This window comes from Lithobates pipiens, unplaced genomic scaffold (genome assembly GCF_037356315.1).
Source record: "Lithobates pipiens isolate NorthernLeopardFrog02 unplaced genomic scaffold, aLitPip1_a1.2 Scaffold_16, whole genome shotgun sequence".
Taxonomy (NCBI): domain Eukaryota; kingdom Metazoa; phylum Chordata; class Amphibia; order Anura; family Ranidae; genus Lithobates; species Lithobates pipiens.
The window spans coordinates 551445860-551471892 of NW_027507748.1; the positions used below are offsets into that span (position 1 = coordinate 551445860).

A 26033-nucleotide genomic window follows, 5' to 3' on the forward strand; every position below is an offset into this window, starting at 1 on the left:
ACTTTTATGATCTATTTATTTCTTTTATACTATTTATTTCACCACTGAATGAATATCTGTATGTGCAGAAGTTTTTTTTGTGATTTATATAAATATGCTATAATGGATCATGTTTATCTGTAAACTTGAATTCTGCACTCCTGTTTTATACCCTCTCTTTCTCTCTCTCATATCCTTTCTCCCCCACCACTCTCTTTTAGTCCATCTCATTTTCTCCCCTTCTTTATTTCCCATTCTGTCCCTCTATTGCACTCTTTCTCCCCCCTGCTCACTCTGCCCAGAGAGTGTAATGACTGCTCATTTGCTGCCCATGTATTGTCACAATTGGCCATTTTTTGCTCAGTCTTGTCAAGTCAGTGACCATATTACTATATACAGTATCCCCTGCAGGCTTGTCACTATTAAACCACAGCACTCCTAACCCTATATTTGTGGACCTCTGCTAATAAACAATTGCTGCCAATTCAGCATGGCACGCTGCGTGTGCCACTGTTTACCTCTTCTCTTTACATACCCCTCACCCCATCACAATCTCAGCCTCACCAGCTTTGAAAAGTCCCGGGTATGCTATTCTTCAAAATATGTACTATTCATTTTCAACTTAGTGTTTCTTTCAATGGTGCATCTGCTTTTAAAATAACTGGAGTTTCAGGATTGGCGACAATACCCCTAGCCCCCTCACAGCACTTGCAAAACAATAGTTGGGGCCAGCCCTGTGTATAACCATGTTCTTGTTACGTCATTGGTATCAGGCAAAAGATTGTTACTGTGATAAGCTACAGTCATATGTACAATTTATTTCAGTGATTTCCAGTCTAATGTCATTCAGTATTCATCTGTAATGTGCAGACTGGTCATATCATCCTTCTTCTGAAACATGTAGCGTGATGAATGATGACTCCGTGTTTCATCCATCCCACAGTAGCTTATCACAGGAATCCCTTTCAGAGATTGAGGTATGCAAATAGGCTATACGTCACAGCAGCTGTTTGTAGCTGATTTAGCACTTCTCTTTTTCCACTAGTAGCAGTTCATTTTTCTCTCACATAAAAACAGTGATCCTCTGCTTATTCCGTACTATGATAAAAGGAAGTGTCTCCGTTGTAAGTTACGGATCCGTAACCTACTAAACTAGTTAAGAAAATACAGTCCTTATGGCACTTTTCAGGAATTGTAGTTAGTATTCAATGCAGTTATATACAGCAGCCCTCACTGACCTGCATCTATCCTCCACCTATTCCTCCACCTATCCAATCAAGACAAATGTATGCAAAACTTAGCAGTCAACAGACAGAGTAAGAGAAAGCCATACAGGCGGGGTAGGGAGTTCCAAATGATGGGAGGGACTCTGGAGAAGTCTTGGATGTGCGCATGGGTTGAAGCAACGAGGGCACTAGAGAGCAGGAGGTCTTGTGAGAAGCAAACAGAATAGTTTGGGTGATATTTTGAAATAAGTTTGATGATATAGCTGGGGGAAAGAGTTGTGGATGGCTTTGTAAGTTGTTAGTAGTGGAAGAGGGAGTTGCAATAGTCGAGCTGAGAGATAACAAGTGAGTGAATGAAAGTGGGATGGAGCCCTTCATTGCAGGATTTGCAATAAAAATTAAAAAGTACATCAAAATCAAAAAAACGTTTTGAGGGGATTTTGAGAGTGGTGAGGAATTTGAATACTTGTCATGTTTTATATTTCAATATTTTATTGAAAAGATCTGATAACAACAGAGATAACCCTTAAACAAAGCCAATTCTCAGGTCATCATCATAGCCAGACACTGGTAAGTAATGTATGAACAGTAAAAATAAGCAAAATCCAGCAACAGCAAAAAAGGCATACATTAGGCATGAAATGGTCTCAGGTTAATGTCCAAAAGTTAAATGTACTATCCATCATTGTCAAGAAATAAAGACGTAAGACTGAGCAATAATGGGTCCGAAAGTAAATGTTTCCTGTCGGCAACCAGGAATACAGCTATATATGATGGAAGAAAGGAACAAAGGCATGGTACGGTGGAACAGAGGAGGAGGGGGGAGAAAGGGTGGGAGAAAAATACCAGGTAAGGAATAGCGGGGAGACCTCCCAACACTAATCCCTGAGACTATCATTGGGCACACAACTGTATAAGGCCCTAAAGACAACGGAATATATATCAAATGTAGATAACAAAGGAAGGGAAAAAAGGAAGAGAAGACATGTCATGTTTTTATTGTTGTTTGTGTCCCTGTGAAGATTACCTAAATTTGTTAGAGAAAATCCCAAATTCTGAGTTGCCACCAACCAATCCTTATTTTGGAAAGCTATCCTCCCACTTCCTGTTATGGCTATGGGACAGGAAGTAAAGGGAAATCTCCCAAAGGGAACACAGGTAAAAAGAAAGCCTGAAAAGGAGTTTAACCTTCCACTACCTTATCCAAAATGAAAAAAATATTTTTTTTATAGTTATAGTTTAATTGGTGGTTCCATGGTTGGTACCTGACTCATTAGTGCCTAGTCTTGCTCGCAAAATCTAATAGCATGGCAACAACTGGTGCAGACCGGAAGCCCCCTTAATCTTCTCTTTGGCTCTAACATGTCACATGATAACATGAGCCATGGTGAAGTCTGCTGGGGCTCCTTTATACTCTGTGCCAAACCCTTGTACTGTATAAGCAGCAAGATCTGCAGCTCTGTCGGGGGCCTCTAACTTTGTGGTAATGCAATACTTTAGGACCATCAAGTACATAATTGGCATTGCAGATCCAGTGTACCAGCCAAGGTATGCCAGTGTAGTGGTACTGGTAAATGATGAAACAAATAAGAAGGGGAGCTTATTACCAATCTTGATAAGTTTGATAAAGGACCAAACAAGCAAGAATGTTTGGGTAGCACTTCAAAAATGCATGAAAACACATAAAATATATGTATCTCTGTTCTATTATAAAAAATTCCTTTGTTTTTATAGACGGAATAATGACATATTAAAAATTATACTAATCCAGCATCCTTGATTTTGTCTAGAGTAAGTTAAAACAAAAAATACCAAAATGCATTCTTTTATATCCATATTGATCTGATATATCAATTTGAGAATGTTCACATGATCATTTTGTGAAGATTCGCTTCAATTATTCAATCATGTGCAGAATAAGTAAAAAGAGATTTTCTTTCCATATGATAGGATAATTGAAGTGAATGTTCATGCTATTTATTTTGTGAACATTCTCATATTCTTTAGTAAATCAACCTCATTGTGATTAAACTGTAGAACTGGTTTGATTTGCAGCTATGGTGGAACTTTTATATAGAACATTCTAAAGTGGGGGTCTGCAGCCCCCCAGCCTTGCTGTCCCCCGTTTGAGGTGCTTCCCCCCTCCCTGCACAGTGAGAGAGGAAACAACACGCCTAGTGTTCTGAACTGATCGAAAAACAAACACACATCGCTGCTACTTCCACTTCACTAATCCTCTTTATAAGAAACACCTGGCCGACACCTGCGGCAGGTTCTAGTAAGACTGTATCATGATGAAAAATGCGTCATTATGGTAATATCCACAAACAAATCTTTATTCCTAAGAAACAATGCATAAAATTGACATAAAAGACGAATGCGTTTCGGCTGTTTGGCCTTAATCATGGCTAACAATAAACAACTTTATATAAAATATAGGTGGAAAAACAATAAAAATGTCTGCTAGCAAAAACACTAATACACAGAATAAAATAAATTAAATATCAAGCTGTTTAAGGTGCAAATCAACAACCCAGTAGTATTTGAGACCATGTGGTGCACAGGCTTGAAATTTTTAAATCCGCAGTCTTTCTATTCCATTTGACTATTGTGTACATTTCTGAAGTGTTTAGAGACATATTTTTGGCATTGATATTTACCTCCTCATAATACTATTCCCCTACCTTTGTACGCAAGGAGCAGGTGGTGCAACCCACATATTGCACGTGACAACTATTACATTGAATTAGATATATCACATAAGTAGTCCCATAATTTATATATTGTTTAAAAGGAAGCTGTTGTCCTGTGGTGGGAGAGGTGGCTGTTTCGGTAACTTTATGTACATGCAGGGCTTTTTTTCTCAGGAAATAGGTGCAGGAACTCAACCACGACTTCTCAAAAAACCCTCCCCCATCCCACACAAACCCTTCAAACCACATCAAATAGTGAGTGTGGTCAGATTTCACTAACAGTGGAAGGGGCAATAAATACCAGGAGCGCAATAAGTACATAGCGCAGAGTTTCGGGGGAGGGGTGTTACACAGAGTGCAGAGTTCAGCCTTCTTCCACATCTGGTTGCTTCTGCATCCCCTATCCTCCTCACTTTCACCACTCTTCAACTCTGCATGCCACCCCCCTTCCACTGTCTCCATCTTCTCCTTCCTTCCTTAAAAGCTCCACCATCTTCCACATGTCACACTATAGGTGGCTCTGCCTCTCTCACTTGCAGTGGGATCGTTGGGGTGTTGGGATCTGCACCTGCATCTCCCTTGTCCCCATCCTGCACTCAGTGGCAGTCACTCAGGAGATCAGATCTATGGGAGCTGTTGGGAAACTAGCTTTTATTTGTAAACACAGAAACCAGACTTCTGCGTTTGCAAGAGATAGTGGTGAACAGGGAACAGAGGGCCTGAGCCAGGGGTGGTGGAACTGAGTTCCACCAAGTTCCAGCTGAAAAAAAGCCCTGTGTACATGGCAGTACTTACAAGTATTAAAGCCACAATGAAAAGATCCAAAATAATGCATACAGATGTCTTTGTTTGAGCTGTGACTAGAAAAATAGCGAGGCTAGAGTGGGTACCCTACAAGTAGAAAAACAACAGCCTCTAGACAAAATAGAATTGAATTCTCTATAGAGTAAAGTATAGGAAGATTCCCTTTGATTATTTTACCTATTTAGTTGTATTCCGCTGAATAAGGGGTCATAAAGGTCACACCTGAATCTTTTGATTCTGTTTTTTGTTTAGCTGAGGCAATCTGGTAACCTCTCTGGATGGACCATTTAGGGTATCCTCCCTGTTTTAATCTCATCATTATATTGTTACACTCTGAGAGGTAATTAGCCTCTCCTGGCTCCAATAAAGTCACCTGTGATAATCCAGTAGTCTCCCATTTGATATTACACAGCAGTAAAAAAAATATATATATAAAGTCAATGCATCTTTTATTTATACAAAAATTATTCAAAAAGAAAATACCTTTGTTCTGAGATCATAATACATTCACTAAAAGGTGACCCTAACACACCACAATACCCATAAACCCACTGGGTTGGTAAAGAAATGTTTTTTTTTAAGTGGATTGTATACAGGGCTCAAGTCCTGCGGGAACGCATGGGAACGGAGTTCCTGTACTTTTTCTACAACAGGAACTTAGTTCCCGTTAAAAGCCATGTCCTGCAAGACTTTGAAGTATGCGAGCTGTGTGGCAGGTGCTACACCAGCAGCCGCCGACACAGCTCACAATAGTAAGTGCCGAACACCTGACCATTCAGGCATTTCCAGTAGGGGGCCCCATGACAGCTTCCGCTTTGATCAACCTGTCAATCACAGCTAGCTGATGGGTAGATCAGGTCTACTAAGAGATTGTATTTAGTCAGACCTCTCGTGATGCGCTCCTCCCCGCCGGCCCCTTCTGATTTTCTGTCACCTCATCTTCCCCTCCCCCCCAGTCTCCTGCATACTTGCTCTGTGTGTACCGCAGAATCCCCCCTCCTCTATCTTCAGTGCCATATGATGAGAGAACCCAGAGGAGGAGCACAGCTATTCTGCTCACAGGACATGCAGGGAGAGAGGTGAGCTGAGGTAGGAACATCAGTTTGGGGTGGTAAGCTGAGCACAATACCTGGCAAAGTTTAATGCCAGGAAGGAAGTTTATGTGGAAATATGTGAAGAGTTGGAATAGCAGCGAGTGTGTGTTGGAGCCCTGCAAAGTTTGCAGCCCCCCAAGCTAACATACATCTCCTAAGCAACACTATCTCCCCAAGCATTCTGTCCAGCAGTGGCGGCTGGTGAAGTTTTTGGATGGGGGGGCGCCAGACCCCACCCATCATGACCCCGCCCACCATTTGGCCCCTCCCATTTCTCATAAAACACGCCCCTTATGTAATCGGAAAAAAAATTTGACGTGGGTTCCCCCTCCGAGAGCATACCAGGCCCTTAGGTCTGGTATGGATTCCAAGGGGAACCCCCTACGCCGAAAAAACGGCATGGGGGTCCCCCCCAGATCCACACCAGACCCTTATCCGAGCACGCTACCCGGCCGGCCAGGAAAGGGGGTGGGGACGAGCGGGCGGCCCCCCCCTCCTGAGCCGTACCAGGCCGCGTGCCCTCAACATGGGGGGTGCCTTGGGGGAGGGGGGGCGTGCGGCCCCCACCCCAAAGCACCTTGTCCCCATGTTGATGAGGACAAGGGCCTCTTCCCGACAACCCTGGCCGTTGGTTGTCGGGGTCTGCGGGTGGGGGGCTTATCGGAATCCGGGAGCCCCCTTTAATAAGGGGGCCCCGGATACCGGCCCCCCACCCTATGTGAATGAGTATGGGGTACAATGTACCCCTACCCATTCACCTGTGAAAAAAAGTACAAAAAAAAACACAACACATGGTTAAAATATTTTATTGCACAGCTCCGGGGGTCTTCCGTCTTCGGGGGTCTTCTCGCCGGACTCCTCCGCTATCTTCTTGTAGCTCTTTTGCTAGCGGAGGAGTCCGGCTTTCTTCCTCGCCGCCGGCCTCTTCTCCCGACTTCGGGGGTCTTGTCCCCCTCTTCGGTTCTTCTGCCGGGCCACCGCGCCTTCTTATAGCTCTTTTAGAGGCGGTGGCCCGGTCTTCTGCTGCTGCTGCCGCTGCCGCCGCCGCCGCCGCCGCCGCCGCCCGTTCTTCTTCTTCTTCTTCTCCTCCTTCTTCTCCAGGAGATGTTGCCTCGACGATCTCCCTGGCCGGAATGTCAGGGACGCGCTGCGCTGCTACTTATATAGGGACAATGGGGCGGTGTCACATGGGTTGATGTCACATGGGTTGGTCACATGGGTTGATGTCACAGTCGCCATGTGACATCAACCCATGTGACCAACCCATGTGACATCAACCCATGTGACACCGCCCCATTGTTCTTCTATAAAAGTGGCAGCGCAGCGCGTCCCTGGCATTCCGGCCAGGGAGATCGTCGAGGCAACATCTCCTGGAGAAGAAGGAGAAGAAGAAGAAGAAGAAGAACGGGCGGCGGCGGCAGCAGAAGACCGGGCCACCGCCTCTAAAAGAGCTATAAGAAGGCGCGGTGGCCCGGCAGAAGAACCGAAGAGGGGGACAAGACCCCCGAAGTCGGGAGAAGAGGCCGGCGGCGAGGAAGAAAGCCGGACTCCTCCGCTAGCAAAAGAGCTACAAGAAGATAGCGGAGGAGTCCGGCGAGAAGACCCCCGAAGACGGAAGACCCCCGGAGCTGTGCAATAAAATATTTTAACCCTGTGTTGTGTTTTTTTTGTACTTTTTTTCACAGGTGAATGGGTAGGGGTACATTGTACCCCATACTCATTCACATAGGGTGGGGGGCCGGTATCCGGGGCCCCCTTATTAAAGGGGGCTCCCGGATTCCGATAAGCCCCCCGCCCGCAGACCCCGACAACCAACGGCCAGGGTTGTCGGGAAGAGGCCCTTGTCCTCATCAACATGGGGACAAGGTGCTTTGGGGTGGGGGGGGCGCACGCCCCCCCTCCCCCAAGGCACCCCCCCATGTTGAGGGCACGCGGCCTGGTACGGCTCAGGAGGGGGGGGGCGCCCGCTCGTCCCCACCCCCTTTCCTGGCCGGCCGGGTAGCGTGCTCGGATAAGGGTCTGGTGTGGATCTGGGGGGGACCCCCACGCCGTTTTTTCGGCGTAGGGGGTTCCCCTTGGAATCCATACCAGACCTAAGGGCCTGGTATGCTCTCGGAGGGGGAACCCACGTCAAATTTTTTTTCAGAAATTTGGCGTGGAGTTCCCCCTTCAGAGCTCATTCTCTGATTTGCCACGGCAAAAGTCGCCTGGCCTGGGGAAACCTTTCTGGCTGTGAAAGCTTTTTGCATTCATTCAGCTAAATGCATGAACATTCTCCACAAAGTAGAGGCTAGAAAGCCTTTATGCGGTGACTCACCTCTCACTGTCTGGCAGCTCCGCTCGGGCTAAGGAACGGAGCTGCCTACGTCACTTCCGGGTTTCGTGAAGCAGCCGAAAGCCGGAAGTGACTGCCTGTCTAAGAATGACAATGCTCCCGCCTGTAGAATCACAGTGATTTTACGGGCGGAAGCTAGTCGGCGTTCTGCAGTGCGCCGCAAGGCGGGTTTTTAACCCGCAAATGAAGCGCCATGGATGCAATCTTGTGATTGCATGGAAGTGGCGCTTCTCATAGTGCACTGTGACCGGCGCCACAGTACACTATGTTAAATTGTTAAATGAATTTTTTTTTTTTTTTTAAATGTCTTAAAGGGCCCGTTTTATTTTTTTTATTTATTTTTTAACTTTTTTTTTTTATTTTTTTTTTTACTTTTTTTTTTTTTTACACCTAGGGAGAGGGGGGGGGCGGCGCCAGGCGCCCCCTATGGGCGGGCCGCCACTGCTGTCCAGATAATGTGCAGTTCATTTATGACCTTTCCATTTAACCCTGTGTTATCCAAACTCTGTTCTGTAAACTCACCACATAAACACTCTATATACAAAATAACATTCCCCAATAAAGATCAGAACATGATGTTCACATTTGCATGGAAGCACAATTGAATGAATGATGATTATTCAGAGAATTACCATATTTATGTTTATTGAGGATTGTTTTTTTTTTTTATGTACTAACAGTTAAGCTTCATACACACAATATGAAAAATACCATGTTTGAAGCGTTCGTGCATATGAGAGTATGATTTTTTTTTTTTGGTGGGGGAGTGGATTTGGATGGAAGTTCCTACACTTTGTTCCCCAGGACTTAACCCCTGATTGTATGCATTGTTCCATAGAAATAAAGAAGATTTGTTTGTGGATATTACTGTAGTGCCGGTGTTCTGTCGAGAAGTGCCCGGCTATCGAATAGTGCCCGGGTAGAACTGCGCATGTGTCGCGCGGAGCCACAGAACAGCTGAGTTTACGATCAGCTGTTGTCTTGCGTGGCCGAGGCAAGTTAATGTTGGTGAGGGACAGATTAAATTCAGCTGTTTTGAGGCTCCATTCTGCGCATGTGCTGCGCATGCGCAGTTCCGGCCGGGCATTTTCTGATAGGGGGCACTTCTTGATGGAACTTCGGCTTTCTTTTAGACATTCATCCATCCTTTTCATCATGCTGCTAATCCCTGTACACTGTCCTACTGACCCCTTTCCTTTGCTCTACTGACCCCTGTCCTCTACCCTATTGACCCCTGTTCTCCACCCTGCTGACCTTTTTCCTTTGCTATGCTGACCCCTGTCTTCTGCCCTTCTAACCCCTGTTCTCCACCCTGCTAACCCCTATCCTATGCCCTGCTCATTCCTGTACACTCTCCTGCTGACCCCTTTCCTTTGCTGACAGCTGTCCTCTATTCTACTGACCCCTGTTCTCCATCCTGTAATAGTAGCTGTAATGAAATTATATATATATATCTAAGTAGGTCAAAAATAATAACTTGAGAATATATATGATGTAGTATCACTATTATGTAGTGAAAACTATTATATTGTGGGCATGGATGCAGACAGGAAAGAGAAATAAATGAACGGGGGAGTGTGCAAAGGGAAAAAGTGTGAAATGGAAATGAGTAAGTGGGATAAACAGGTGACTGGAGAAGAAGAAGGAAGAGATACTATTCCTTGATGTGACCCATTAACCATACACAGCATAGAGAAAATATTAGCAAGAGATTGTTTATGGATCTTAAAGTAATCACCAAAGTGGTGGAATAAGAGTATAAAAAATATATAGATCTCTTTATAATGTCCGTATAATATGCTGGTATGGGAAATGAGCACAAGCAAAGATAAGTAGAAAGGAGATACAGAGGGTGAAAGCAACAAAACAGGATAATAGAGAAAGGGGGAAAAATAGAGAATGTGTACTATTAATTAGTAGTGGTACACTACTACACACTACTATTATTAGTACTACATCATATATATTCTCAGATATATATATAATTTCATTACAGCTACTATTACATATGTGGCCTATGGAGCATTTCAGGATACACCACATTTCCACCCTCCTTTCTCGCCGAGTCTGCCCCCTGCCGGGCCCCAGTTTGGTTGCTGCTGGTTACGCCTCTTCAGCTCCCGGTTGGAGTGCTTTACGCTGCTGTCTATATGGATCGGTGCCCTGGACCAATTGTCCATAATGTAAGTATGTGGTGCCTCTTAGAGGCCACATGCTTCTTTTTTAACCACAATTACCATTGAATCTTACTGTTACCTACTACCTTTTTGATATCCTGCGAATACACCAACTCCTGAGGAAGCGAGCCGAGCCCGCGAAACACACGCCGAGTATTAAGCTGTATATGTATATGATTTATTTTACTATTTACAATGGTTAAATCATGTCTGATGACGCCATTATGTTCATTTAATCATGTTTTTTGGAATCTGAATAACATTTTTTTATACCTATTTGAGATGACCTATATGACCAACTCATTTAAAGTCCCATGGGCGAATTTGTTTCTTATTATATGATTTATAGGGATGGAGTTGTGTTATATTAAGGCAGTACCCAGACCTCCCTTTTCTCTGAATACTAAGGTGGAAGACACGTACTAGCCCACCCGGTCTGCTTGCTGCTCTCATTGGTCATACCAATTATTACTAATTGTCATTATACATGCACATATGATTATTATACTATCTGTTACGCCATCTTGGTTTGTTTATGGCATTGTCTCCAGTGTACTGTATCCATTGGCAACTGCGGTGTTGTCTCTCCGTTCCGGGAGCTGCGATGTATAAATGGGGGGTTTCTTTTTCCCCCTGCTGTCCCCCCCTCAATTTTCTGTTTGGGCGGGGCCAGCTTTACATCGGCGCCATACATCTCCGCCTATTGCGGGACTTCCGCATTGCGGCGGCTCCACGCCTTAGTGTGCAGTACGTCATCCCGCCGGCCGGGGGTTCCCGCGCATGCGCAGCGTGGGCATGTACCGTAGCCACGTTAGTATGGCGTTAGGGGTGTGGCCCCACTCTCCTACTCTGGGATGTAGGCTGGGGGCTCTGACAGGGCGAACTCCCTCTTCTCCCTTCACTCGGACTGTCCTCTCACACCTGAGAGGTCCCATATAGGGGTAAGCACACTATAGACTTTGAATATGTCATCCCAATTTATCTTAACTTATTTACACATATTTCGTGCGAATTGTTCTACCAACTACTAATTAATAGTACACATTCTCAATTTTTTCCCCCTTTCTCTATTATCCTGTTTTGTTGCTTTCACCTTCTGTATCTCCTTTCTACTTATGCTTGCTTGTGCTCTTTTCCCATACCAGCATATTATACGGACATTATAAAGATGTCTATATATTTTTTTATACTTTTATTCCATCACTTTGGTCATCACTTTAAGATCCATAAACAATCTTTTGCTAATATTTTCTCTATGCTGTGTATGGTTAATGAGGCACATCAAGGAATAGTATCTCTTCCTTCTTCTTCTCCAGTCACCTGTTTATCCCACTTACTCATTTCCATTTCACACTTTTTCCCTTCGCACACTCCCCCATTCATTTCTTTCTCTTTCCTGTCTGCATCCATGCCCACAATACCATAGTTTTCACTACATAATAGGGAAACTACATCATATATATTCTCAAGTTATTATTTTTACCCTACTTAGATATATATAATTTCATTACAGCTACTATTACATATGTGGCCTATGGAGCATTTCAGGATACACCACATTTCCACCCTCCTTTCTCGCCAAGTCTGCCCCCTGCCAGGCCCCAGTTTGGTTGCTGCCGGTTACGCCTCTTCAGCTCCCGGTCAGAGTGCTTTCCACAGCTGCCTATATGGATCAGTGCCCTGGACCAATTGTCCATAATGTAAGTATGTGGTGCCTCTTAGAGGCCAAATGCTTCTTTTTTAACCACAATTACCATTGAATGTTATATCTTACTGTTACCTGCTATCTTTTAGATATCCTGCATATACACCAACTCCTGAGGAAGCGAGCCGAGCTCACGAAACGCGCCGATTATTAAGCTGTATATGTATATGATTTATTTTACTACTGTAATTAACATGTCAATGGTTAAATCATGCCTGATGATGCCATTATGTTCATTTAATCATGTTTTTTGGAATCTGAATAAATTTTTTTTATACCGTACATATTTGAGATGACCTATATGACCAACTCATTTAAAGTCCCATGGGCGAATTTGTTTCTTATTATATGATTTATAGGGATGGAGTTGTGTTATATTAAGAGGCAGTACCCAGACCACCCTTTTCTCATCACCGAAACATGAGCTCAGACTCAGAGCTTCATACTGGATGCCGGGCCTATACCATAGCCAGAGCGCGCAAAACCTGGAAGAAAAACCGGGGGAAGATGTCAGTGGTGACAGTACAGCACTGGAGGGCTTTGTTCCAAGGTCAGTGCATACTAGCTATTGCCTTCCAGGTGTTTGTTTGTTTTTTTCACAGCATCCGCGGCCTTTTTCACACGGGACGGATCCGAGATGATCTGCCCCGTGGACATCCGCTTGCTCAGCAGGGATCGTGCTGTCGATCCCCGCTGAGCAGGAAGATGACAGGTCTGTCTCTGCACACAGGGGGTTATTTACAAAAGGCAAATCCACTTTGCACTACAAGTGCAACGTGAACTTGAAATTGCACTGAAAGTGCACTTGGAAGTAAAGTCACTGTAGATCCAAGGGGGACATGCAAGGAAAATAAAAAACAGCATTTTAGCTTGCACATGATTGGATGATAAAATCAGCAGAGCTTCCCTTCATTTCAGATCTACCCCTTAGATTTACAGCGACTGCATTTCCAAGTGCACTTTTGGTGCAATTTCAAGTGCACTTGGCACTTGTAGTTTGCACTTGTAGCGAAAAGTGAATTTACCTTTCGTATATAACCCCCATAGTGTTTAACATTAAGAGCACAGTACAAGTGTGGTATAAGTACCAGCTGTGAGCCTCATGTAACCACCAACATCGCGCAGCATAAAGAAAAGGAGAGGCGGTGCCACTGCCTGAGCAACAATTCGTGCTCAGCAGTTGGCACTCAAACCTCCCTCGTGGTATACGCAGATGGGAAAACATGTCGGCGTGTGGCGTCATGAATGACGTCAACAGCCTGGCATGTGGGCGTGGCGTTTAACCGCATCGAGTGCCTGGCCATCCCCCCACAATGGGAGGGGGGGAAGGCCCTGGTACGCAATGAAATTTTAATTTTAAAATTAAAGAAAGCCAAGGCTACCCCCAAAATCCAGGAATTGACCACTATATCAAAAATAAAAACAATGGCAAAGGTAGGTCACAGATTATATTAAAAGCAAGTGTAATAAATTAGTTGTGTGCTTCCTTCCCTGGTTTAATGAGAACAAAAAGAGAAGCACTTTATATGAGGCAATTTGTAATAATAAACAATTACTATACTCATTGGTTCATTCAACTTAAGCCCCATACACACTATCAGTTTTTCTTCTGAGTTTTTCCTTCAGATTTACCAAAACCATATAATATGAGGTCAAACTTTAGGAGTTTCAATGTGTATGCAATCAGGCAGGCTCTTGCACTACATGGTTTTGGTAAATCTGAAGACAAAAATCAGCAGAAAATCTGATAGTGTGTATGGGGCTTTAGTAGTGTTCTTCATACAAAGTCTCACAACCCCTCTCTTCTTTTAAAATGTATTTAAGTGAACAGTTTTCCCCATGCTGTGACATGATAAAATGCACATTAGCGCAATATGCAGGCGTGAATGGGGCCTTACAGGGTAGTAAAAAATGTAATGGACTAGTGGTGTCAAATTGTAAGTATCAGCAGTTGTGGGATAACTGGAGAATATTTCTGTTTCAAAAAGAACAAATAAAGTAGCAGGATGTTAATGGACTAGTGGTGTCAGATTGTCTGTTGTCTCTGCTACAAACAACAAATAAAGATAGCAGGATAGATTTGTTATCTTTGTTCTATGATTCGCTGCTGAGAGCGTACAAGTGACACAGTGCTGCAATTCCTTGCCCGTGGGAAGTTCATCTGACACACACTATTGGATGTTCCAAAGGTTTGATCATTCACTTTGTGTGGCCAGCTGTCACTTTTTCTGGAAACTACATGATAGTGGATAACATATGGGTCGTGCTTATTAACCTCATATTAAAACACCTAAAGCATTCAATAGAAAAAAGATAAGACATAGCTACTGTCTTTCTGTCTTGTGAGTCAAATCATTTCCCAAATTCAAAATCAGAGGTGGGATGATTTGTTACTTTGTAACTATACCATTGAAACCTTCCTCTTTAAATGAATTTACATAAAGATGATGAGATTTGTTACTTCATTACAAAGGATTGTAAATATACCAATAAAACCTTTTTCTTAAGAATATACAGAAAGATGATGAAAGATGATGGCTTTTTAAAACCATATAGTTATTTAAACCGCAGTTAGTCATTAAATTATAGTTTAGCTCTCTACTATTGTATTGGCCCATACAAACAAGTTCAGATTAAGCAAGTAGAAATAAAAAAGCAGGGTGAAATAATAAACTACAATTGTTCATGATCTCTTTAGTTAATTAGATAATGTTTCTAATAAAGAATGACAAAAGTGTGCCTGTTCCAGAATGGCCAAGGTTGGGGATACTACGAAACATTTTAAAGCGGAATTTTAGCAGGCAGTATGTGCAGGAGAGGAAAACAGAGGGTATGATAGTGGGCAGTATGTGCAGGAGAGGAGTGTGGAGGGTAGGTCAGTGAGCAGTATGTACAATAGAGGAGTGCGTAGGGTATGACAGTGGGCAGTATGTACAGGAGAGGCGTGAGGAGGGTATGACAGTGGGCAGTATGTGTAGAAAAGGAGTTCAGGGGGTATGACAGACTGCTGGCAGTGTGTAAAGGAGAAATGTGCAAGAGGATGTGAGGGTATGCCCAGGAGAGAAGTGCAGACATGGCTGGATCTAGGGGGATGCTGGAGTGGGCTGCTCCCCCCCAGTGTGTATCGACCCGGGAATTTCACAGGTCAGAATGGCTACATAGCAGCCAGCTACACCTTGTGAAAATCGTGGCTGACTGGGTCCCTGTCTTCTTCCTTTCCAATGGTGATCCTTGTCCTCTGACTCTCCATCAGTGATCCATGTCTTCTGACTCTCCAGTAGTGATCCCTTTCCTCTGACTCTCCAGCCGTGATCCCTGTCTTCTCCCTCTCCAGCAGTGATTCCTGTCCTCTGACCCTCCAGGGTTGATCTCTGTTTTCTTCCTCTCCAACTGCAAACCCTGTCCCCTCCCTCTCCAGTGATGATCCCTGTCCTCTGACACTCCAGTGGTGATCCCCGTCCTTGGACTCTTCAAGGGTGATCCTTGTCCTCTGAATCTCCAGGGATGATCCCTGTCCTCTGACTACCCAGGGGTGATCCCTATCCTCTGACTCCCCAGGGGTGATGCCTGTCCTCTGACTCCCCATGGGTGATCCCTGACTTTTCCCTCTCCATGGATGATCCCTGTCCTCTGACTCTCCAGGGGTGATCCCTATCTTCTCACTCCCAGCGGTGACTCATGTACTCTGTCTTCCTAGTGGTGACCCCTGTCCTCTGCCCTGCCATTGGTAATCCCTGTCCTCTGCTTCTCCAGCAGTGCTCCCTGTCATCTGTCTCTCAAGTGGTGACCCCCTGTCCTCTGCTCTGTAGCACTGACCCCCTTCCTGCACCCTGCTTACCCCTGTCCTCAGCTTGACCTTTGTTGACCTTCCATTCTTTGTCCTGCTAATTCCCTGTATGTTGCCTGGCTGCCCCCTGTCCTCTGCCCTGCTGACTACCTGTACACTGCCCTGCTGACCTCCCTCCCACCCTCTGCCCCCCTGACATTTTTTACTGCACCCCCACATCAGGCAGGCTAGATACAACTCTGAGTGCAGAGGGTATGACAGTGGGCAGTATGTGCAAAAGTGGGACGAGGATGGTATGACAGTGGGCAGTATGTGCAGGAGAGGAGTGTAGGCAGTATGTGCAGAAGAGGAGTACAGAGGGTATGACAATGAACAGTATGTGCAGAAGAGGGGTAAGGAGGTTATGACACTGAACAGTATGTGCTAGAGAGGGGTGAGAGGGTATGACAGTGAACAGTATGTGTAGGAGAGGCGTGAGGAGGGTATGTCAGTGAACAGTATGTGCAGGAGAGGGGTAAGGAGGTTATGACACTGAACAGTATGTGCAGGAGTGGAGTGAGGAGGGTATGACAGTGAACAGTACATGCAGGAGAGGGGTGGGGAGGGTATGACAGTGAACAGTATGTGCAGGAGAGGGGTGGGGAGGGTATGGCCGTGAACAGTATGTGCAGGAGAGGGGTAAGGAGGGTATGACAGTGAACAGTATGTGCAGGAGAGGGGTGAGGAGGGTATGACAGTGAACAGTATGTGCAGGAGAGGGGTGAGAAGGTTATGACACTTACAGTGCTCCCTGTCATCTGTCTCTCAAGTGGTGACCCCCTGTCCTCTGCCCTGTAGCACTGACCCCCTTCCTGCACCCTGCTTATCCCTGTCCTCAGCTTGACCTTTGTTGACCTTCCATTCTTTGTCCTGCTAATTCCCTGTATGTTGCCTGGCTGCCCCCTGTCCTCTGCCCTGCTGACTCCCTGTACACTGCCCTGCTGACCTCCCTCCCACTCTCTGCCCCCCTGACATTTTTTACTGCACCCCCACATCAGGCAGGCTAGATACAACTCTGAGTGCAGAGGGTATGACAGTGGGCAGTATGTGCAAAAGTGGGACGAGGATGGTATGACAGTGGGCAGTATGTGCAGGAGAGGAGTGTAGGCAGTATGTGCAGAAGAGGAGTACAGAGGGTATGACAATGAACAGTATGTGCAGAAGAGGGGTAAGGAGGTTATGACACTGAACAGTATGTGCTAGAGAGGGGTGAGAGGGTATGACAGTGAACAGTATGTGTAGGAGAGGCGTGAGGAGGGTATGTCAGTGAACAGTATGTGCAGGAGAGGGGTAAGGAGGTTATGACACTGAACAGTATGTGCAGGAGTGGAGTGAGGAGGGTATGACAGTGAACAGTACATGCAGGAGAGGGGTGGGGAGGGTATGACAGTGAACAGTATGTGCAGGAGAGGGGTGGGGAGGGTATGGCCGTGAACAGTATGTGCAGGAGAGGGGTAAGGAGGGTATGACAGTGAACAGTATGTGCAGGAGAGGGGTGAGGAGGGTATGACAGTGAACAGTATGTGCAGGAGAGGGGTGAGAAGGTTATGACACTGAACAGTATGTGCAGGAGAGGGGTGAGGAGGGTATGATAGTGAACAGTACGTGCAGGAGAGGGGTAAGGAGGGTATGACAGTGAACAGTATGTGCAGGAGAGGAGTGAGGAGGGTATGACAGTGAACAGTATGTGCAGAAGAGGGGTAAGGAGGGTATGACAGTGAACAGTATGTGCAGGAGAGGAGTGAGGAGGGTATGACAGTGAACAGTATGTGCAGGAGAGGGGTGAGAAGGTTATGACACTGAACAGCATGTGCAGGAGAGGGGTGAGGAGGGTATGACAGTGAACAGTACGTGCGGGAGAGGGGTGAGGAGGTTATGACACAAACAGTATGTGCAGGAGAGGGGTGAGGAGGGTATGACAGCGAACAGTATGTGCAGGAGAGGGGTGAGGAGGTTATGACACTGAACAGTATGTGCAGGAGAGGTGTGAGGAGGGTATGACAGTGAACAGTATGTGCAGGAGAGGGGTGAGGAGGGTATGACAGTGAACAGTATGTGCAGGAGAGGGGTGAGGAGGGTATGACAGTGAACAGCATGTGCAGGAGAGGGGTGAGGAAGTTATGACACTGAACAGTATGTGCAAGAGAGGAGTGAGGAGTGTATGACAGTGAACAGTATGTACAGGAGAGGAGTGAGGAGGGTATGACAGTGAACAGTACGTGCAGGAGAGGGGTGAGGAGGGTATGACAGTGAACAGTATTTGTAGGAGAGGGGTGAGGAGGGTATGACAGTGAACAATATGTGTAGGAGATGGGTGAGGAGGTTATGACAGTGAACAATATGTGTAGAAGATGGGTGAGGAGGTTATGACAGTGAACAGTATGTGTAGGATACGGGTGAGGAGGGTCCGACAGTGAACAGTATGTGCAAGGAGAGAGGTGAGGAAGGTAAGACAGTGAACAGTATGGGCAGGAGAGAGGGTGAGGAGGGTATGACAGTGATCACTATGTGCAGGAGAGGGGTGAGAAGGGTATGAAAGGGAACAGTATGTGAAGGAGAGGGGCGGGAGGGTATGACAGTGAATAGTATGTGCAGGAGAGGGGTGAGAAGGGTATGACAGTGAACAGTATGTGCAGGAGAGGGGTGGGGAGGGTATGACAGTGAACAGTATGTGCTAGAGAGGGGTGAGAAGGGTATGACAGTGAACAGTATGTGTAGGATACGGGTGAGGAGGGTATGACAGTGAACAGTATGTGCAGGAGAGGGGTGGGGAGGGTATGGCAGTGAACAGAATGTGCAGGAGAGGGGTGGGGAGGGTATGGCCGTGAACAGTATGTGTAGGATACGGGTGAGGAGGGTCTGACAGTGAACAGTATGTGCAGGAGAGGGGTGAGAAGGGTATGACAGTGAACAGTATGTGCAGGAGAGGGATGAGAAGGGTATGACAGTGAACAGTATGTGCAGGAGAGGGGTGAGAAAGGTAAGACAGTGAACAAGTATGTGCAGGAGAGAGGGTGAGGAAGGTAAGACAGTGAACAGTATGTGCAGGAGAGGGGTGAGGAAGGTAAGACAGTGAACAGTATGTGCAGGAGAGGGGTGAGGAAGGTAAGACAGTGAACAAGTATGTGCAGGAGAGGGGTGAGAAGGGTATGACAGTGAACAGTATGTGCAGGAGAGGGGTGAGAAAGGTAAGACAGTGAACAAGTATGTGCAGGAGAGAGGGTGAGGAAGGTAAGACAGTGAACAAGTATGTGCAGGAGAGAGGGTGAGGAGGGTATGACAGTGAACAGTACGTGCGGGAGAGGGGTGAGGAGGTTATGACACAAACAGTATGTGCAGGAGAGGGGTGAGGAGGGTATGACAGCGAACAGTATGTGCAGGAGAGGGGTGAGGAGGTTATGACACTGAACAGTATGTGCAGGAGAGGTGTGAGGAGGGTATGACAGTGAACAGTATGTGCAGGAGAGGGGTGAGGAGGGTATGACAGTGAACAGTATGTGCAGGAGAGGGGTGAGGAGGGTATGACAGTGAACAGCATGTGCAGGAGAGGGGTGAGGAAGTTATGACACTGAACAGTATGTGCAAGAGAGGAGTGAGGAGTGTATGACAGTGAACAGTATGTACAGGAGAGGAGTGAGGAGGGTATGACAGTGAACAGTACGTGCAGGAGAGGGGTGAGGAGGGTATGACAGTGAACAGTATTTGTAGGAGAGGGGTGAGGAGGGTATGACAGTGAACAATATGTGTAGGAGATGGGTGAGGAGGTTATGACAGTGAACAATATGTGTAGAAGATGGGTGAGGAGGTTATGACAGTGAACAGTATGTGTAGGATACGGGTGAGGAGGGTCCGACAGTGAACAGTATGTGCAAGGAGAGAGGTGAGGAAGGTAAGACAGTGAACAGTATGGGCAGGAGAGAGGGTGAGGAGGGTATGACAGTGATCACTATGTGCAGGAGAGGGGTGAGAAGGGTATGAAAGGGAACAGTATGTGAAGGAGAGGGGCGGGAGGGTATGACAGTGAATAGTATGTGCAGGAGAGGGGTGAGAAGGGTATGACAGTGAACAGTATGTGCAGGAGAGGGGTGGGGAGGGTATGACAGTGAACAGTATGTGCTAGAGAGGGGTGAGAAGGGTATGACAGTGAACAGTATGTGTAGGATACGGGTGAGGAGGGTATGACAGTGAACAGTATGTGCAGGAGAGGGGTGGGGAGGGTATGGCAGTGAACAGAATGTGCAGGAGAGGGGTGGGGAGGGTATGGCCGTGAACAGTATGTGTAGGATACGGGTGAGGAGGGTCTGACAGTGAACAGTATGTGCAGGAGAGGGGTGAGAAGGGTATGACAGTGAACAGTATGTGCAGGAGAGGGATGAGAAGGGTATGACAGTGAACAGTATGTGCAGGAGAGGGGTGAGAAAGGTAAGACAGTGAACAAGTATGTGCAGGAGAGAGGGTGAGGAGGGTATGACAGTGAACAGTACGTGCGGGAGAGGGGTGAGGAGGTTATGACACAAACAGTATGTGCAGGAGAGGGGTGAGGAGGGTATGACAGCGAACAGTATGTGCAGGAGAGGGGTGAGGAGGTTATGACACTGAACAGTATGTGCAGGAGAGGTGTGAGGAGGGTATGACAGTGAACAGTATGTGCAGGAGAGGGGTGAGGAGGGTATGACAGTGAACAGTATGTGCAGGAGAGGGGTGAGGAGGGTATGACAGTGAACAGCATGTGCAGGAGAGGGGTGAGGAAGTTATGACACTGAACAGTATGTGCAAGAGAGGAGTGAGGAGTGTATGACAGTGAACAGTATGTACAGGAGAGGAGTGAGGAGGGTATGACAGTGAACAGTACGTGCAGGAGAGGGGTGAGGAGGGTATGACAGTGAACAGTATTTGTAGGAGAGGGGTGAGGAGGGTATGACAGTGAACAATATGTGTAGGAGATGGGTGAGGAGGTTATGACAGTGAACAATATGTGTAGAAGATGGGTGAGGAGGTTATGACAGTGAACAGTATGTGTAGGATACGGGTGAGGAGGGTCCGACAGTGAACAGTATGTGCAAGGAGAGAGGTGAGGAAGGTAAGACAGTGAACAGTATGGGCAGGAGAGAGGGTGAGGAGGGTATGACAGTGATCACTATGTGCAGGAGAGGGGTGAGAAGGGTATGAAAGGGAACAGTATGTGAAGGAGAGGGGCGGGAGGGTATGACAGTGAATAGTATGTGCATGAGAGGGGTGAGAAGGGTATGACAGTGAACAGTATGTGCAGGAGAGGGGTGGGGAGGGTATGACAGTGAACAGTATGTGCTAGAGAGGGGTGAGAAGGGTATGACAGTGAACAGTATGTGTAGGATACGGGTGAGGAGGGTATGACAGTGAACAGTATGTGCAGGAGAGGGGTGGGGAGGGTATGGCAGTGAACAGAATGTGCAGGAGAGGGGTGGGGAGGGTATGGCCGTGAACAGTATGTGTAGGATACGGGTGAGGAGGGTCTGACAGTGAACAGTATGTGCAGGAGAGGGGTGAGAAGGGTATGACAGTGAACAGTATGTGCAGGAGAGGGATGAGAAGGGTATGACAGTGAACAGTATGTGCAGGAGAGGGGTGAGAAAGGTAAGACAGTGAACAAGTATGTGCAGGAGAGAGGGTGAGGAAGGTAAGACAGTGAACAAGTATGTGCAGGAGAGAGGGTGAGGAAGGTAAGACAGTGAACAGTATGTGCAGGAGAGGGGTGAGGAAGGTAAGACAGTGAACAGTATGTGCAGGAGAGGGGTGAGGAAGGTAAGACAGTGAACAAGTATGTGCAGGAGAGGGGTGAGAAGGGTATGACAGTGAACAGTATGTGCAGGAGAGGGGTGAGAAAGGTAAGACAGTGAACAAGTATGTGCAGGAGAGAGGGTGAGGAAGGTAAGACAGTGAACAAGTATGTGCAGGAGAGAGGGTGAGGAAGGTAAGACAGTGAACAAGTATGTGCAGGAGAGAGGGTGAGGAAGGTAAGACAGTGAACAGTATGTGCAGGAGAGGGGTGAGGAAGGTAAGACAGTGAACAATTATGTGCAGGAGAGAGGGTGAAGAGGGTATGACAGTGATCAGTATGTGCAGGAGAGTGCAGAGTATAGGAGAGTAGACAGTATGTGACAGAGAGGAGTGCAGAAGGTATGACAGCTGGACAGATTGTTTAGGAGTGGAATATGGAGAATATGAAAGTAACAGCATTTGTAGGAGATTTTGCACTCTCCAGTTTTGGTAAATCAACCCCACAGTGTTATGTGTGCACTTGCTCTTTCTCCCCCTTTGGCAGAAAGGAAGTAGAACATTTCTAATTTATTATTTTCTTTATTCTTGCTTAAGTGAGGAATATGACCCTGATTTACTAAAGGAATAACGTCATAATGCATAAACAAGAGCACATAGCCACAATATTTCTGCTGTTTTGATATGTATGTGGGCATTGTAGCATTCTCAGGTGATAATTAATATTTGTATTGTACTATTTGAGACTGTGTTCTTTTCCAATAATATTTATTTTTTCCTGTGTGTTGTTCTATATTAGGTTGCCTTTATTTGAAGTATACTGACATGTAGTGATGGTTTTGGGCCTTTACTTGTTTACTGTGTGATTTTGTTTTTCTCCCTCTCCCCCCTCTCCTATTTAATAATAGCTTAGTCCTAATACACCCTCCCTGTTTCTTCCATGTTCCTTCAGTCAGTGTTAGTACTTTGCAGAAACAGGACATAGGAAAGTAGTTTTTTTCTAATGCCACGTACACACGACCGGACTTTTCAACAGACTTAGTCCATCGGACAATCCAATGGACTTTGCAGCTGAGGTCCACCGGACTTTCAAATGAACAGACTTGGCCACACACGATCATGCCAAAAGTCAGACGGATTCGAACGTGATGACGTAGAATAAGGAAGTTGCCAGTAGCCAATAGCTGCCCTAGCGTTGGTCTTAGTCTGTCAGACTAGCACACAGACGACCAGATTTTTCGAAAGGACTCGAGTCCGTCGGAAAGATTTTAAGCAAGTTTTATTTCTAGGTCCGCTGGACTTTTGGGAAGAAAAAGTCCGCTGGAGCCCACACACGATCAAATTGTCAGATGGATTCCAGTCCGCCAGATCAAGTCCGTCGAAATGTCTGGTCATGTGTACGCGGCATAACACTTTAAAACACCCTAAGAAAACATCCTCTGTACTGCAAGTAAAATTGGAATTTGATTCAACGCTTCCTGTGAATGGTATCAAGTCAGAAGGTGATCATACTTTCCTGATGCCAGACATGGCAGCATACATATGATATAGCTCCCCCCTTATATCCACCCACAGGACCTGTTTAGCTCTATAAAAGTCTGACTGAGAGCTACCGCCTCCATTCTCCTTTTTGTCCTCAAAAGATCAACACCTACAGTCAGTTACACTCAGGATAAAGCTTTTACCTGCCAACTATGTCGGAGTCCGTCTGGGTTCAGCCTCCCCCAACACGCATTCCCACATGTTAGGCGGCTAAATGCCCGGAAAAGGTGGGGAGCCACTTCTGGTGGTCTTTTGGGGTTGAGGTGTTCTCTAATCAGAGAAGACAATCCTCTTGTGGCAAGCCTGCTTTGGAGTCTGGATCCAGCAGCTGGGACTGTATGATGTCTTCTCTCCTATGGAGCTCTTTCCAGGTCTGTCAAATTTCAATAAAACTTTTTTTTATTTTTCTTGCTCTTGTGTCTCTAAAGACCCCATACACACTGTGCAACTTTTGCTGTCTTATTTCCTTTAGATTTGCCAGGACCATGTGGTGCAGGGACCTGCCTGATTGCATACAAATTGAGGCTCTTAAGGTATGACCTCATGTTGTGTGGTTTTGGTGAATCTGAGGGAAAATATCTGCAGAGGATTGTATGATGTGTAGCCAGCTTAAATGATTAGAACAGAGGTGAGAGAGGGCTGAGTCACTCTCTCTCAGGTGATCTATTTGCAGAGAACAAATGGCCAGGTAATGGATGCCTTTGCACTCAGAGAGACAGCAGTGACTCCTCCAGTCCTGGCAGACACCAGTACAAAGGGCGCAAATGTACGTTTAAGAGAACGCACACAGCTTCTCCTCCGAGGGCTTTGCCGAAAAGGCAAATGTTGGTCATGTGGAGATGACCCTATGCCTGGAAAGCTACTTTGCAGCCACTGCTTCAGGCAGCTTACCAAACCCAGGAGTATGAGAGTCAGCAGGTGTCAACCTTGCTCAAGAAAGTAGTCCCCAAATCCCTGGCAGAATTTTCCGGTCATCTCGGGCAACCAGGGACAGAAGTGGACAAACAGTGTGGGCCGTGCACCATGTCTAAACCAAGCCATTCAACCCTCTGTAACTAGAGGTGTACCAGGCACTTCAGGGGTGATACCAGCCCAGCAAATTAGGCAGGCTGATTCCCCAGACCCAGTATTACAGCCAACCTTTCAGGTAGAGGGAGAAGATATCGCCTCCTCCTTGGCATAGGATCCTGAAGGTTCAGCCTTTGATTTTGCGCTAATACCACCATTCATTATTGTAATAAAAGCTGCACTGGAATGGGAGGATCCGGAATCTCCTCCAACGAAGGAGAAAACCTATTATCACACCATACATTCTGATATTTAAATTGTGTGACAATCGCTGCACAACACGAATTGGGTTCTGTTATCCTTTCAGGACACCCCAAATGCCATGGATTCTGCTGTGATAGCCGCATGGGAGAACGCGCCTTTTAAAACATTGTGCAAAGCTGGTCGCCCCTAAATAGGAGCAGAGGCTTCCTTTTGCACACGTAGAGCAGCCAAGTGAATGGGCTGCCCCCATGCAGGTTGCAACATTGTGTACAAATCGCTTTATGAAAATCACATAGCAGGAACACCCCTCTACATGATATCAAATGCTTCTGAAAATGACCTAAGCACAGATTGCTTTTCAGTGCAATAGCAGATCCTGCTGCAAGTGTGAACAAGCCTTTGGGTTCCATAGGAGGAAACAGGTAGTTACCTTTCCTCTTATGACAGAAATAAGAGGCCTGTTTTAGGAGGAATGGGAAAAGGGGGAGAGACAACCCTCCTCAACCAATAGGTTGCAGAAGTTGTATCCACTAACAGAGAAGGATATGACTCCTTTATCTAACCCGCCAACGGTGGATGTCGCAGTCACCAGACTGGCCAGGAATATGAAACTTCCGATGGAAGACTCTTCCTCCTTTCACAATATCCTTGATTGACGCATTGACATGAACTTAAGAAAGTTTTACCTCATGGCAGGTGGTGCTTGTAAACCCACCATTGATTTAACATCCATAGCAAGTGCTATGCGAGTGGGGCTCAGAACTTGGAGTATGCGATCAAAAACCAGCTGCCAAAAGAAAAAAAAAATCATGAAGGCTCTTGATGAGATAAAACTTTTGGTGGACTTCACAGGTGCGGCAACTATAGACATCATTCGATGGTCATCCAGAGCCATGCTCAGCTCAGTCACAACCAAAAGAGCACTGTGGCTAAAACCCTGGTTGGCTGACTCATCCTCAAAGCAGAATTGCTGTAAACTGCCTTTTGACAGGAAGGCGCTGTTTGGCCAAAAAAACTGGAGACTGCCATCTACAGGAGCTATATCCAGGTCTACAGGAGGAAAATCAGGTCTTCTGCCCCAAGATTGAAGGTCCAGACGCCAGAGGGGGCAACCAACCAGAGGAGTGCCAAGCAGGTACTGGGATTTTGAAGGCTTTCGCCCATCCAAGGACCACAGAAGGCATTGGAGGGGTACACAGTCAACCTTCGTAAGATTGCAGAGAGCTAAGACCCCCGCGGCTCCCCAAGATACCCAGAAGCCCTTTTAACGCCAGGCCCGCGCAGAAAAAAAACAGTGGAATCCCATTGTATCCCCACATCTGATTCCTCCTCACAATTAATGTCATTAATCTCTCTGCATACATTCTCACTCCAGAGGAAATTATAGTTCTTTCTAAAGGTCTTACCTTCTGCCCAAGTAATAAATTGGACAAGTTTGTAGCAATTAAAGACCTACATCTATATACTTGTAAATTACTACTTAAAAGTATTATTGAGAAGGATAAACCTGATACCGAAGGCTGACGTACATTTAGCGAACGACAGGCCTTAGACAATCTAAATTCCCTCTTGGAGGAGAGTGAGCCGAGAGACCTTATTGGCATTATTGATTTAGAATCTCTTCTG

General features: G+C 46.1%; 1 long non-coding RNA gene across 1 annotated transcript; it reads left to right on the plus strand.

Annotated features, from left to right (window-relative positions):
- The first annotated feature begins 11103 nt into the window (after positions 1–11103).
- On the plus strand, positions 11104–12292 carry LOC143983599 (uncharacterized). The gene is made up of 3 exons (XR_013274622.1): positions 11104–11249; positions 11822–12008; positions 12103–12292. It is a non-coding gene; the product is annotated as an uncharacterized LOC143983599 (long non-coding RNA).
- Positions 12293–26033: the final 13741 nt, after the last annotated feature.